The following is a 14,413-nucleotide window of genomic DNA, read 5'->3' on the forward strand; positions in this document are numbered from 1 at the left end:
CAGATCATGACACTGTCACCACTACACTTGAATTTATGGATATGTTATCTTTGTTTTTGTGCAAAAAATAAGAATTAGCTTTCTGGCAAGAAAGTTCAAAGCTTAGCCAAATTTCTCATCACCTTTTTTTAGGTTGTTTCTCCACATGCAAATTAAGCTCATCATTTTATCGACAGCTTCAGCTGTTTTCAGAACGCACGAAGTCAGTGAATTTATGGTTCATCTAGCAATTAAACACTGGTGGGTTTAAATGAATATTATGTTCTACCCTGCTAAGGTATTTAGCTCAGGATTACTCAAGTTTGAACACCTCATCCAGTTCAGGTTGTTAAACCAAAGGAGCTACTCTAATATTAATCAACTTATCCGAAATATTTTTTTAAGCATTTCTGAATATATCTAAAGACTGAACTTTTTGCAACACCTGCCTAGGCTATATGGATGAATTGAGAAAATGTGTAGGCCAAATGTATTTCTTACAGGCCACAAAACTACATTTAGAATTTATTTTTATTGTCAGGAATCATGATTTTGTTCCACGTATTGTTGTTTTGGTTGCTTGATACAGTGAATACATGACATTTTGTAGAAAAACACTATAGTAGATCCTATAGTAGGCTACATTTTCCACCGGGGATAAAAGTTATCTGAAGATGGATGTTTCCTAGTAGACTGTTTGATTTGAAGGTGGTTAGCTGGTCTCCAAGCCTGGTCAATCTTGTTAAAGGAATATTCTGGGCTCATCATTTGTGGCATAATGTTGATTACCCCCCAAAATTATTTAGACTGTGAGGCACTTACAATGGAAGTGAATGGGGACAATTTTTAGAGGGTTTAAAGGCAGAAATGTGTACCTTGTAAGCATGGGGTGTACAGTTACGAATTAAAAATACTCAGGTTACTGTAATTAACTACCCAAGCATTGTCATCACAGCTGAACATCACAGCAGCATCTGCATGTGAGTTTAATGTGTGTGCATAGGTGGAAATCGCGGGGGGGTCGGGGGTCAGGACCCCCCCTATCTGAGGGTTGTCCCCCCCTAAAATATCATTAAAATATTTGTATTGTAAATAATATAATGATATATTCTTAAAATAATTGTTTAAGAAATAAAATAATACAAATGCAAATGGGGCAACAACAAAAAAAAAACCTTGGTGTCCCCTTCAAAAATTGCTCTTGAGAATTGTTGTGTTTATTGTCCCCCCCCACCCAACATTTTGATGAAAGTTTCGCCCCTGTGTGTGTGTGTGTGCATGGGTGAATGAGTCACAGTGTAAAGCTCTTTGAAATCCGCTAAGGTTAAAAAAGCTCTATATAAGTGCAGACCATTTATCTTTCTCAAGCCATAAATCAGCATTAATCCTGCCTCTAGTTTGAAGATTGTATATACCTGAGATTATTGGGCTGCTGTGAGAGATAAATATAATGTTATCAATAGTGCTGGGCAATAAAATTATCTACATGTTTATCTGAAAAAAGAGAGATGTCCTCGATCAAACTTTTGAGTAGTTTTCTATGTTCTACATCTAGAACAGGGGTATTCATTACATCAATTGCAATAGCAAGAGCACCACTGGTTGGTTGATCTAGATGAAATATAAAAGATTGACTTTTTATTTCCTGACGTCTGTCGCTGCAAGTTGTTTGATTGACAGACGGCTAATGTAATGCGCGAGCCTAAATGATCAAATACACTTTATAATTCCAACAATGCCCGTCTTGATGAGGATTTTATGTAAACGCAGTCATTTATGTCTAAAGTGAATTTAAATAGTGGGACAAAAAGCATATTTGCATCAAAATGTTGGACTTGAAGTGTATATGTAGCCGAATTGAGCACTGTCTAGTAGACTATGACATAAAAAGGTTATTAATCAAACAAAAATAACAAGGAGATGAGAAAACCACATTTGTTACATTTGGCTGAATAACTTTAGTAGCTTTAAAAGTATTAATGTAATACAATAAAACAGTGAAAAATTTAATAAGATTATCTAAAAAAAAATATTGTTTTAATAATACTGCCACCTGATGTACAGAGTGTGTTAATTGGTATAATAAATTATCAGGAAAGTAGAGATGATAAAATAATTTATAATTATGCTGCGCTTTAACAAAAATAGAAAAGTGTCATCATTTGTAGAGCAATACTTCAGCAGAACATTCCACCATGATTGTGCATCATGCATGAGAATGAGAACACAACTATTTCTGGGCTTAACGATTACTTTACAAGAACTAAATCAATGTGGAACATTATATCTCAATGTGCTACTTAAAGAAATATTTCACACAAAAAGGAAAATTCTCTCATCATTTGCTCATCCTCATGCCATCTGTCTTTGACTTTCTTTCTTCAGAACACAAATTAAGATTTTTAGAAGAATATTTCAGCTCTGTGGGTCCATACAATGTAAGTGAAGGGTGCCAAAATTTGGATGCTCCAAAAAGCACATAAAGCAGCATAAAATAATACATACAACTCCAGTGGTTAAATCTAAGACTTCTGAAGTGATATGACAGGTGTGAGTGAGAAAAAGATCCATATTTAAGTCAATTTTTGCTAGAAATTCTCTCTGCCCAGTAGATGGTGATATGCATGAAGAATGTGAATCGCCAAAAACACAAGAAGAAAGTGAAAGTTAAAGTGGAGATTGACTGAGCAGGGAGGAGAATTAATAGGAAAAAAGGAATAAAATATTGATCTGTTTCTCACCACATCTATCATATCGCTTCTGAAGACATGGTTTTAACCACTGGAGTCACATGGATTAGACTACTTTTATGCTGATTTATGTGATTTGTGGAGCTTCAATATTTTAGCACCCATTCACTTTCATTGTATGAACCAAAAGAGCTGAGATATACTTCTAAATATCTTAATTTGTGTTCTTCAGAAGAAAGTAAAACATACACATCCAGGATGGCATGAGGGTGAGTAAATGATGAGAGAATTTTCATTTTTGGGTGAATTATTCCTTTTTAAGCGTGATGTAGCCCATATACCAAACAACTTTTTCCATGCCTGCGCTACCTCCTCTGTTGTGCAGGACAGGATGTGCCTAATGATCATGCTTATTTAGCATTTTTTTGCATTCCTTGCATTGTTTGAACATGTTTTATGCACAACAACACATAAACTGATTTTAATGTAATTGTTTCATACATTACGATTTAAAATGGTGATCAGTGTATTGAAAATTACTTAATTACTTTAAATTACTTTAATCTTTTCATTTCTGTTATCATGTCTCCCTTTTATTTTTTGGAATCAGATTCATGTAGTGTTTATCATAGATAAGTGATGTATTTTAAAAGTTGGCATACCGTGTTCATTATAATGGGGCATAGATTTTGCAGCTCAGTACTCAATACTCACTACTCATGAGTACTTTTAAATAAGCTACTCTTTTACTCTTACTTGAGTAGTTTTTAGGACAGCTACTTTTACTCTACTCACACTAATTTTTTTGAAGTAACAGTAATTCTACATGAGTATGATTTTTTCAGTACTCTTTCCACCCCTGCTTGTAAGTTTAAAAAAGCACATACATTTTTCTGTTAAAACGAAGTGTTGTCAAATTGAATATAACTTTACAGAATAAAGGTTAGTAAGCGATTTTATCACACTAAAATTATGTTAACACGTATTGTTTATGTCTTGTGGCTAGACTTTTGAAACTAGTTTTAAGACATAAACAGATTGACCCCATTCACTTCCATTTTAAGTGCCAGATGTTTGCCTATTTTAAAGAAAAGGATGGATGAGTCAAAATATTTTTTTTGTGGTAATCAATATTATGCCACAAATACTGTTGATTAAGCCTAACTTGTATTAAACCTGGAATATTCCTTTAAGTTGGTCTGTTTTGATGGTTTTAGGAATTTTTCAGATGGGAGAACATGTGGCTGACTGGCTAAACACCAGCAGACCACAGGCTGGTTTAAGTGCTTTGTTTTTGTCAGCAGGGATTCAATTCAAGCCATAATGTCCCTAATAAAGTGGCCATTTGGTGAGTAACTGCATTTTATTTGTGTTAATTTGGGACCCTGTCTGCAGTCATGGAAAAAAATAAAGATTTTTATGCTTTAATTTTACTTTCATCACTGCAGAATAATTAAAGGGAATTACTGTATATCCTTCATTAAACACATTAGAGGAACTAACCTTCATCACAGCAAAACCTGCACATCCAGAAAGATCCAGTGCGAATGTTTCACTCTTGTAAAAGGCTTCCCCGTGTCACTCAGATACTAGCAAAGCTAAAGAACCATCAGCATTAATCTGCAAATGAGCTTTTGTGAAACATGAGATCATGAGCTTCCAATTTTCCCCTTTAATTATCGCAGTGTTTTTTCTTTAGTAATTCTTTCCATCCTCCTATTTTCCTTTGCGTCTCTCCGCCCATCTCTCCGCCCTACTTTTCCCAATCCCCATGACTGATATTCAGGATGATCAGTGGATAATGACTTCCAGTGGACAAATTGTGATAATTTAATCATATGCTTTGATGTTTCCTGGGATCTGCTCAGCTTGAAGATATTAATTAGCATTATCAAAAACGAGGAGAGACAAGGAGGGATTTTTCGTTAGATACTCTTCCCACTAGACATCCTGAATGTGATCAGAAGGTTAATACTATATTCTCTTACTCCTTGGTGTGTTCCATTAACACCACAGCATATTGACTGTCATGCACAGTTAAAGACAGTGCTGGAAAATATTTATTCTATGGAGTTCAAGCACAGTCCCTTTAAGGCAAGTCAGTTCACTCAGCGGCCATCTTGGATCCTTGGGGTCTAGAAGCTATTTTCTTGGCATGCAAGTACAACTCTGATTTACTTGAATGAGGACAGACAGAAATGTCCCAAACTGTGGCAAAATGGCTGCAACTAGACATTTGGTTTAGTGGTCTTAGCTGGTCTCCCAGCCTGATCATTCTGGTCTATTTGCTGGTTTTAGGGGGATTTTGTTCTCTAGTCTATTGGTCAGACTGGAAGACCATATGTCAAGTCACCAATACAGTTTGAGAACAATGGTAACATAACTTCTTTTGCTGAAATCAGGGTCAAAAACACCTTAAGACTTGTCCTATAACCACAAAGTAAACAGGTGATGGTTTTTCAATAAGCTGATGGATTCTTTTAATTGATAGGCGGGACTTTCATTCCTACTGACTCCACATTGAGCATCGCTATTTGATTTTTCTGGTCTCAATTCCATGCACACAATTTCATGTACTGTCTCTGGTTGACAGTCAATTTCAGGGGTTGCACCAATTTAGGTTCGGTTCAATTCAATTGTTTAGTTCAAAATATTTACAGAGAAAGGTATTTTGCCACAGTAAGCACCCTAACTTGGGGTTTTGCACAGCCTCTCAACTTAACTGTCTTGCTGCATTGACCTTCCATATATAAGTCACCACTAGAGAGAGCTGTTTAACACAGTCTCAGGTGAGAGGGATGGGCCTTGTCAGTCAACCAACTCTTATAACAAATAGACATAAGGACCTGTTAATACTTAAAAAACTACAAGAATCTTTCCTTTTTTCTTTCAAATGCTGATTTGAGAAAAGTCAGCAGTCAAAGTACTGCGATGAACATTTAACTGCAGAAGCAATATTCAGGTCTCTTCTGCTAGGCATCTGTTCTCATTGTAACATGCTGTAGTAATGTACTTGTACATTTTCTACCCAGTTTATGAACACGTATTTATGTATCTCAGCACAAAGTCATCCCCATATGCTGTGATTTAATGGGGAGCGCTGATGCCTGATAAGTAGGAATGATGGTAAATGTGGGACACATAGATACATTTATGACTGTATGTAGCAGCACAGTATAAATGTCTGTTTGTAAACATTTGTGTGTAGGTAACGTGCATAGAAGTTGTGACGACTTTTGCGTGAGACTGTTGGTGCATCTCCCACCTTTCCGCCCAGTAGCAGAAGGGACTGAATCTCAGGGTACATGTTACCTTGGAAACGGTACCTTACTTATTAATAGAGGCTGAGGAAAGACAGAGAGAGAGAGAGAGAGAGAGAGAGAGAGAGAGAGAGAGAGCGAGAGCGCGAGAGAGAGAGACTGTACAGGAAGAGATAAGAAAAAGAAAGCTCCTGTATTTCTGAGAGCAGTTGGGTTGGTGAGGCACATCTTTTAATATTCATATTGGATTCAGCATCACACACCTCTAGTTTAATGTCATATTAACCCCGCCCAACAACCTTAAACCGTTCCCTTTATGTCTCTCAGGAGAGAGAACAGGCACATGCAGTCTCACACATGCATGCACTCATGCACCTACCCAGCATTAATTGTATTGATCGCTGAACCTATGGCCCCTTTGAAATTTGAGGGCAGTTATTCATTTTACAACCTCGATAACTTCACACTCCACCACACAGAGCATCGTTCCTCCAATGCCACCCCAGTATGTCCCAGTGGACTGTTTGAAGGCCATCATGTACTGAGGAAAAATGGATTGATGAGTTTTTCCCACCTGTATTCCCCTCACTGTCATAAAGAAGCAAAGTATGATTGAGAAGAATTTTCCCCATCTTTATTAGTGTTGTGTTAGATGTTATTTCATATATGTTAAAGGTCATGCCTATTCACCTCATTTACTTATCAATTCATAATTATCAATTCACTCACCAATTATGATGTGTTATTATCCATCCATCCATCCATTCATCTACTGTATCTGTTCATTCATCCATAAATGCATCTGTCCATCCATCATCCATCTGTCTCTCTGTTCATCCACCCATCTGCCTGTCTATTCATCCATCCATCTGTCAGTTCTTCTATCCATCCATCCATCCATCCATCTGTTCATCCATGTCCATTTGCCTGCCCATCCAACTATCTGTTCATCCATCCATCCATCCATCCATCCATCCATCCATCCATCCATCCATCCATCCATCCATCCATCCATCCATCCATCTGTTCATCCATGTCAATTTGCCTGCCCATCCAACTATCTGTTCATCCATCCATCCATCCATCCATCCATCCATCCATCCATCCATCCATCCATCCATCCATCCATCCATCCATCCATCTGTTCATCCATGTCCATTTGCCTGCCCATCCAACTATCTGTTCATCCATCCATCCATCCATCCATCCATCCATCCATCTGTTCATCCATGTCCATTTGCCTGCCCATCCAACTATCTGTTCATCCATCCATCCATCCATCCATCCATCCATCCATCCATCCATCCATCCATCCATCCATCCATCCTCCAATCCGTCTGTCTGCCTGTTCATCCATCCATTCGTTCATCCATCCATCTATCATCCATCCATCCATCTATCCATTTGTACATCCACCATCCTTCCTGTCTGTTTATCCATCCATCTGTCCATCCATCCTCCAATCTGTCTGTCTGCCTGTTTATCCATCCATTCATCCATCCGTTCATCCGTTCATCCATCCAGTAATCCATCCATCCATCCATCTCTCTGTCATCCATTCATCCATCCGTTCATTCATCTTTCTGTCTATCCATCCATCCATCCATCCATCTGTCCATCCATCCATCTATCTGTCCATCCATTCATTCATCTGTTCATTCATCTTCCGTCTATCCTCCATCCATCCATCTGCTCATTCATCTATCTGTCCATCTGTTCATCCATCGATCCATCCATTTGTCCATCTGCCTTCTATTCTGTCCATCCATCTGTTTATCCATCCATCCATCCATTTGTACATCCACCATCCTTCCTGTCTGTTTATCCATCCATCCGTCCATCCATCCTCCAATCCGTCTGTCTGCCTGTTTTTCCATCCATTCATCCATCCGTTCATCTGTTCATCCATCCAGTAATCCATCCATCCATCTCTCTGTCATCCATTCATCCATCCGTTCATTCATCTTTCTGTCCATCCATCCATCCATCCATCCATCCATCCATCCATCCATCCATCCATCTATCTGTCCATCCATTCATTCATCTGTTCATTCATCTTCCATCTATCCTCCATCCATCCATCCATCTGCTCATTCATCTATCTGTCCATCTGTTCATCCATCGATCCATCCATTTGTCCATCTGCCTTCTATTCTGTCCATCCATCTGTTTATCCATCCGTCCATCCATTCATCTCTCCATCCATCAATCCGTCTGTCTGCCTCATCCATCCATCCTTCCATCCATCCATCCATCCATCCATCCATCCATCCATCCATCCATCCATCCATCCATCCATCCATCCATCCATCCATCTGTCCATTCTATCCATTTGTCCATTAATCTGTCCATCTATCTGTTCATTGATCTATTATTCCATCTGTCTGTTTCTTTGTCCATCCATCTGTCCATCTGCTTATCCATGTCCATCTGCTCATCCATGTCCATCCGCCTGCCCGTCCATCCGTCCATCTATCCATCTGTTCATCTATCCATTTGTCCATCTGCCTTCCTATCTGTCCATCTGTATGCTTATACAGCCTACTGTCCATCCTTTTATCCATCCGTTCATCCATCTATCCTTCTGCCTGTTCATCCATCCGTCTATCCATTCATCCATCTGCTCATTCATCTATCTGTCCATCCATCTGTCTATCCATTAGTTCATTGGTCTATTAGTCCATCCGTCCACTCTTCCATGACCATCTGCATGCCTGTCCATCAATCCATCTGTCCGTCTTTTCATCTATCCATTTGTCCATCTGCCTTCCTATCTGTCGATCCGTTTTATACATCCGTCTGTCCATCCATTCATCCATCCGTCCATCCATCTGTTTGTTCATTCGTCTGTCCATTCATACAAATGTCGCTGTGCCTGCCCATCCGTATGTTCATCCATGTGTTCAACATCCATCCATCCATCCATCCATCCATCCATCCATCCATCCATCCATCCAGGATTGTAACCATCTGTGGCAGCAGGGGCGTGGTCAAGCGCCCGTCCGGGGGAGAAAGCAGTAAGGGTGCTTGCACCTGAGCCAAATTATGTCTAACACCTGTCTCTGATTTCAGTGAGCATGGGGAGACCGGCATATAAAACGGCCTCAGAACCTCCACATGGGAGAGTGTGACACGCGCCAGTCCAGTGTTGCCGCGTACAGCGCATAAGAAAAGTGTTATGTTAATTGAGAAGTTTTGTTGAGAACCAGCAAATTGTTATGTGCTTGTGGAGGAAAATATGAGTTGTGAGCAGTGCTGTGGCCATTAAAAGCTTACTTGTGAAGAACTCTACGTCTTCGTTCCCTCCTTGTCATAATACATCCTTACACCATCATACACATCGAGAGGGACTATTACCCCAGTATTCAGATAAGTGGTAGATTTATAAAGGTTTTTTACAGATTCAAAATTTTTTAATTTGTTACACTCCAAACCTCCCACCGACCCTCCCAAGCCACCTTTCATCTGTCCGTCCATCTGGCTGTTGCAATAAACCAAGATAGGAAGACAAGTCTTTCAAAAATAAGAATATACTCAATATTGTTGGGAGAGTTGAGAAAAGCCTATTCTATGTGTCTTTTTTTTTTATCACGAGTGCATTTTTACTAATTCATTGTGTGGATGAGTGTGTAAATGTGTTTGTTTGAACTCACCTGTATTTAGCAGTGCACAGTTGGACATGGCTTTGCTCTTTGCGTGTATGTGTGTCTTTGAGAATTACATCTGCTATGTGACCTCTTTTGAATGCTCAGATCACCCTTTCCTCCTCTACAAATTGACAGCTCATATCCAGCTTCACACGCAATCACTGGCACGCGAGCCTCACTCTAGAGACATTGGAGATCACTCTCTCTCTCTCTTGAGTGTTTGTGTGTGCTTTGGAGCTATGGTCAGTGGTTCAGTGCTCTGAGATATTTTCTATGTCCCTATTTATATCCAGTGTTGGTTTTCCCGCTATATGTCTTTGAAGTCTTGTAACCTGTATACAGTACATTCTTCTCCATACATTCCTATACAGCGTCTTCAAATCTGATACCCTTCTCTGTCTATTTTTGTGTTCACTACTAATGCTACCTGTTCTTTAGGTGCTATAATAACCTGTCACATTCAGACCTTATCAATGCCCTATAGATCTTTGCAGACCCTGTCAACAGCTCTTCACAGTTTCTTTACTTCCTCATCTCACACGATGCAAAAATACAGCACCCCTCCATCAGCCCTGTGGTTACCATGGCAACCTAAAGTCTGGGTTGGTGTGTGATGATATGTGCTGTTATTTAGGGTTATGATTTGAAGGAAAGATTAAGGAATATTGTCATTTTATAGATTACATAGAACTTTAAACAGTTCTCCCATAACATTTTTCCTTGGTAATAATTTTAATGCAATAATGGAAAATTACTCTGCATATGAATGAGTCTAGTATAGAGATGGGAAGATAACTATTTTTTGAGTGAGGACATTGGAGTGATGGCATGTAATATGCATATATAGTCATCCTAATTTGTGTTATTGTGCCACAAAGAAAGACAGAAATCTGTTTTTCCCACCCATTAAAACACAAATCATTACATCAACTCTCAAATAACATGGTGTTTGTCCAATACCAATTAAAGTTGACTCCAGATCTATGCAGAAAAATTCATATTGATTTTCTGTCTCTGTGTAGAATGAAGCAAATAAAGGCACAGAAATGGTTGAGGTATTCGGAGCAAGGAGTCAGCGTTTGGGTTAGTATTGCCCCGTTAGTCCCAGCTGATAGATTGCTTAACTTGCCATCTGGTTCAGACTGGTTACACTTTGAATTTGGCAACTGTTTTGCTGCTGAAATCAGCCTCTTACTGAAACTTGAATCAATGTACCAAGTGGCCAAAGCAGAAAGTAATGTTCAATGTATGGATACGTCAGCTTCAGTTTCAGGGTGAAATGTATATATTGTGTTGCCTAAAGCAAGGTATATTTAAATTTTTTAATTATATATACAGACAAAAGGAATGTATATTTTAATAACTCTATACTCAATCCAACCTAAACTTCAACCCTAAACCTAACTGTCAGTAAAAGTGTAATTTTAGACTAAAAAAGCAACCTCCAAATCTTGCTCACCATTATTTATGTAATAACTTACTGGTTCCCGTGGATCTAGAACTTGTGTCTCGGAGATTCCTCACGCAACCCTAGAGGGAAATGTGTTCAAGCTTGAATCGATGAAAGATATGTCTGATGGTGGAGGAAGCTTGTCAGTTATCTGAATGGAGTTGATTTCAGTACATGAACTTTCGAAAGCAACTTCATGAATCAATTTCCTGTGCGATCATGTTGTCTGGTTCTGAAGAGCATCTTTCTCCATTTGCAGCCATTCAAAATGATCTATGCATTCTGACATCTTAAAATTCGAATCCATTTATTTTGCATTTTAAAACAGGCCAGGTGATAAGGATGTCAGTTTAAAAAAAATAATCTTATTTGTTTGTCATGAAAATTAAAAATAATTGATTGATTAAACTTTTACATTAGTACAGCAAACACATGTAGATGAATGGGAATGTTAACAAATAGCTTTCTCTGGGTATTCTAGACCTCCTTGGTTTAGAGAGAGACATTTTAAGGAGAATCATTTATAAAAGATAAGCTGTTTTTTATTTTAAATCCAGCAAGATGGTAAGAAGAAGGGATGTCAATGTGTGATAAAGAATAGAGGTTATTGAATCCTTTGTGCCTGTGTGCTTTCTTACGGAGTCATCCATCAACCTAGCTCTTCGTCACTGTTCCATGACAAACAACACAATAAGGCCTTAATAGTCTGAGCAAAAATGTTAAGGTTAAATCTGAAGTTTGTGTGTGTGTTTGTGTACCTGTAAAGGAACTGCAGTAGTGTATTTTCCATTGAAAAACTGTTGCAGTGGCCCAGGAATTTTTGAAAACAAATGTATACAAGTGTACACATGGCATGTTCAATGGTCATGTTGGTCTGTGTTGATGTGTTGGTATGTGTAGAGGTACTGGGGGAAGCTATAATACATATAGCCAATGTGTATTAGGTAGGGATGGGACGAAATTGTGATATCATTATTCGGTTGGAAATACGATGTGAGGTTCACAATTCAATATAATCTTGATTCGATATAATAACACTTAAATAACAAAATATTACAGAATTGTTTTTATTTTCAGAAGTTTATTTTGAGTAAAATACACATTATAATTTCTCATCAAAAAACGTTATTTAATACATTTCTGTACAATGGGCAGATCTGTGAAGAGTGTGTTCACAGATGAGTGTGTGCACTGTGGAAGTTAGGAGCAGATTTGTAGGAATCCTCCATAGAAGTGTAGTGAGGTGCAGAGAAAAATGGCCAGCAGATTGGAAGGCAATCACTTTCCTGACATGCGGGCAGAGATGAGGAATCCTCAGTTTAATATTTGTGAGTGAAGAGAACAAGCATACAGCAAGCTGGAAAGTAACCACACTCCCGACACGCAGGCAAAGATGGGTAACCAAACAAATACATGAGACAGGACCAACTAGGCAGGGAGAGTGAGGTAAGTTACTTCACATCAAACAACAATCTAGCAAGGATACTGAGAAAATGAAGGGTTTAAGTAGGGAGTGATTTAGAGGAAAACCAGGTGTTGCAAGCAGGCTAATTAGTGGTATGATCAGCATTCCCCTTGGAACAAATAATGTTCCCATGGAAACACTGATCTTGTATGCCAGCTTCGCCTGCGAGACATGAGGGGAGAAAATAACAAAACCAGAGCCATGACATCTTTCTCTATAAGAAAAGATCACAAGCAAATAATCTTTTAAAATAGTGTGGTACAATCAGGCAGATTAGGTGCAGAGTAAGCAATAGAACTGTACAAAACCTGTCCTGAAAAAGTATGTGAAAGTGAATATAATGTTTTTTAGTCATTTGTTTGTAATCATTATTATAATCTTATTTGAACCTTTTTCTTTTTGAATTCCAAACATGGTTACAAAATATAGTTAAATCATGGTTACTATATGGAAACTACAGTACTGTTGCAAAACTATTGTTTATTGTATCAAAACCATGATTTCGGCTAAGAAAACATCTCGATTACGCATGTATTCTCAGGTCCCTGTGACGATTGGAATAAGACATTGTGTCAGGAAGCTGAAGTTGAACGTGTGAAGCTGTCCGGTATAAAAGCAGGCATGCAAACACCATTCCTCAGAATTTTCTGTCTGAGGGACAAGAGTGCATCACTTGCACCTCAAAGAACTTTGTAGTGCGGCCAGCTTACACAATGTCTCGTTCCCTTCATCTCAGGGAGTCAAGGTTTCATTTGTAACCGAGATGTTCCCTTACAACTCAGTACACTTAACATTGCGTCAGGAAGCTGACGCTATGGGGAACAGAGTCCCATCACGCCGCACTACACAACCTCACCTTCCAGAGAGGAAACTCAAAATTTTACCCAGCATAACACCCTGTTGGTAGAATGTCAGTGCTGTCCATAGTAGGGCTGCAACTGACAATTAGTTTGATAATCGATTAATCAAAGATTATTAGAACGATTATTCGACTATTCGGCAATAACTGCAACGATTAATCATTTGCTCTTAACCGATTATTCTGCTTGTGTCCTGACTTAAAAGGTTGTATTAACTGTGCTTACTAACTGATATTCACTGAATTAAAGGGGGAAAAAATACTTTTTATAAGTTTGGTGGCGTAGTGGGCTAAAGCGCTGAGCTGGTAATCAGAAGGTCGCTGGTTCGATCCCCACAGCCAACACGATTGTGTCCTTCAGCAAAGCACTTTACTCCAGGTTGCTCCGGGGGGATTGTCCCTGTAATAAGTGCACTGCAAGTCGCTTTGGATAAAAGCGTCTGCCAAATGCATAAATGTAAATGTTTTCCATTTAAAAATGTCTACAAATCCTTAAAACAAGATACCTTTAATTGAGAAGCAATATATAAGATATTTAGACATGCTTTAAGAGAATGTATCTTAAATATATAAGTGTATTTTGTATATAAGTGTATTTTTTACTTGGCAAGTACAGTAAATCAAAATATACTTATATTAAAGATCTATTCTCTAAAAGCAAGTCTACATTTCTCATATGCTGCTTCTCAGGTGAATGCATATTTTAAAGGATTTTAGGTATTTAAAAATATTTGTATTTTTAATATTATATTCAACATTCTCAGATTACAATTTTTCTTCTGCAGTATAGCTGCTAAAATATTTATATTTTATTTATATAGATATTTAAATTGGAAAACATGCCAAAACAAAAACAAATCAAAAACGTATTTTGTTGCAGTGTATAATGGGGCAAAGACTTCCTCTCTCACCTTTCTGTTCACTTCAATCCATCTATAACTCACAAAAAAAACTCCCTCGTATTAATAAAGCTGCGTATTGCCAATTGTCTTCATGATAAGAAATGCTTTACATTTACAGTGACATATATTATGATTCAGTAAGTCACGAGCCATCACGTTAT

The sequence above is a fragment of the Xyrauchen texanus genome, chromosome 12 (assembly GCF_025860055.1).
Source record: "Xyrauchen texanus isolate HMW12.3.18 chromosome 12, RBS_HiC_50CHRs, whole genome shotgun sequence".
Lineage (NCBI taxonomy): Eukaryota > Metazoa > Chordata > Actinopteri > Cypriniformes > Catostomidae > Xyrauchen > Xyrauchen texanus.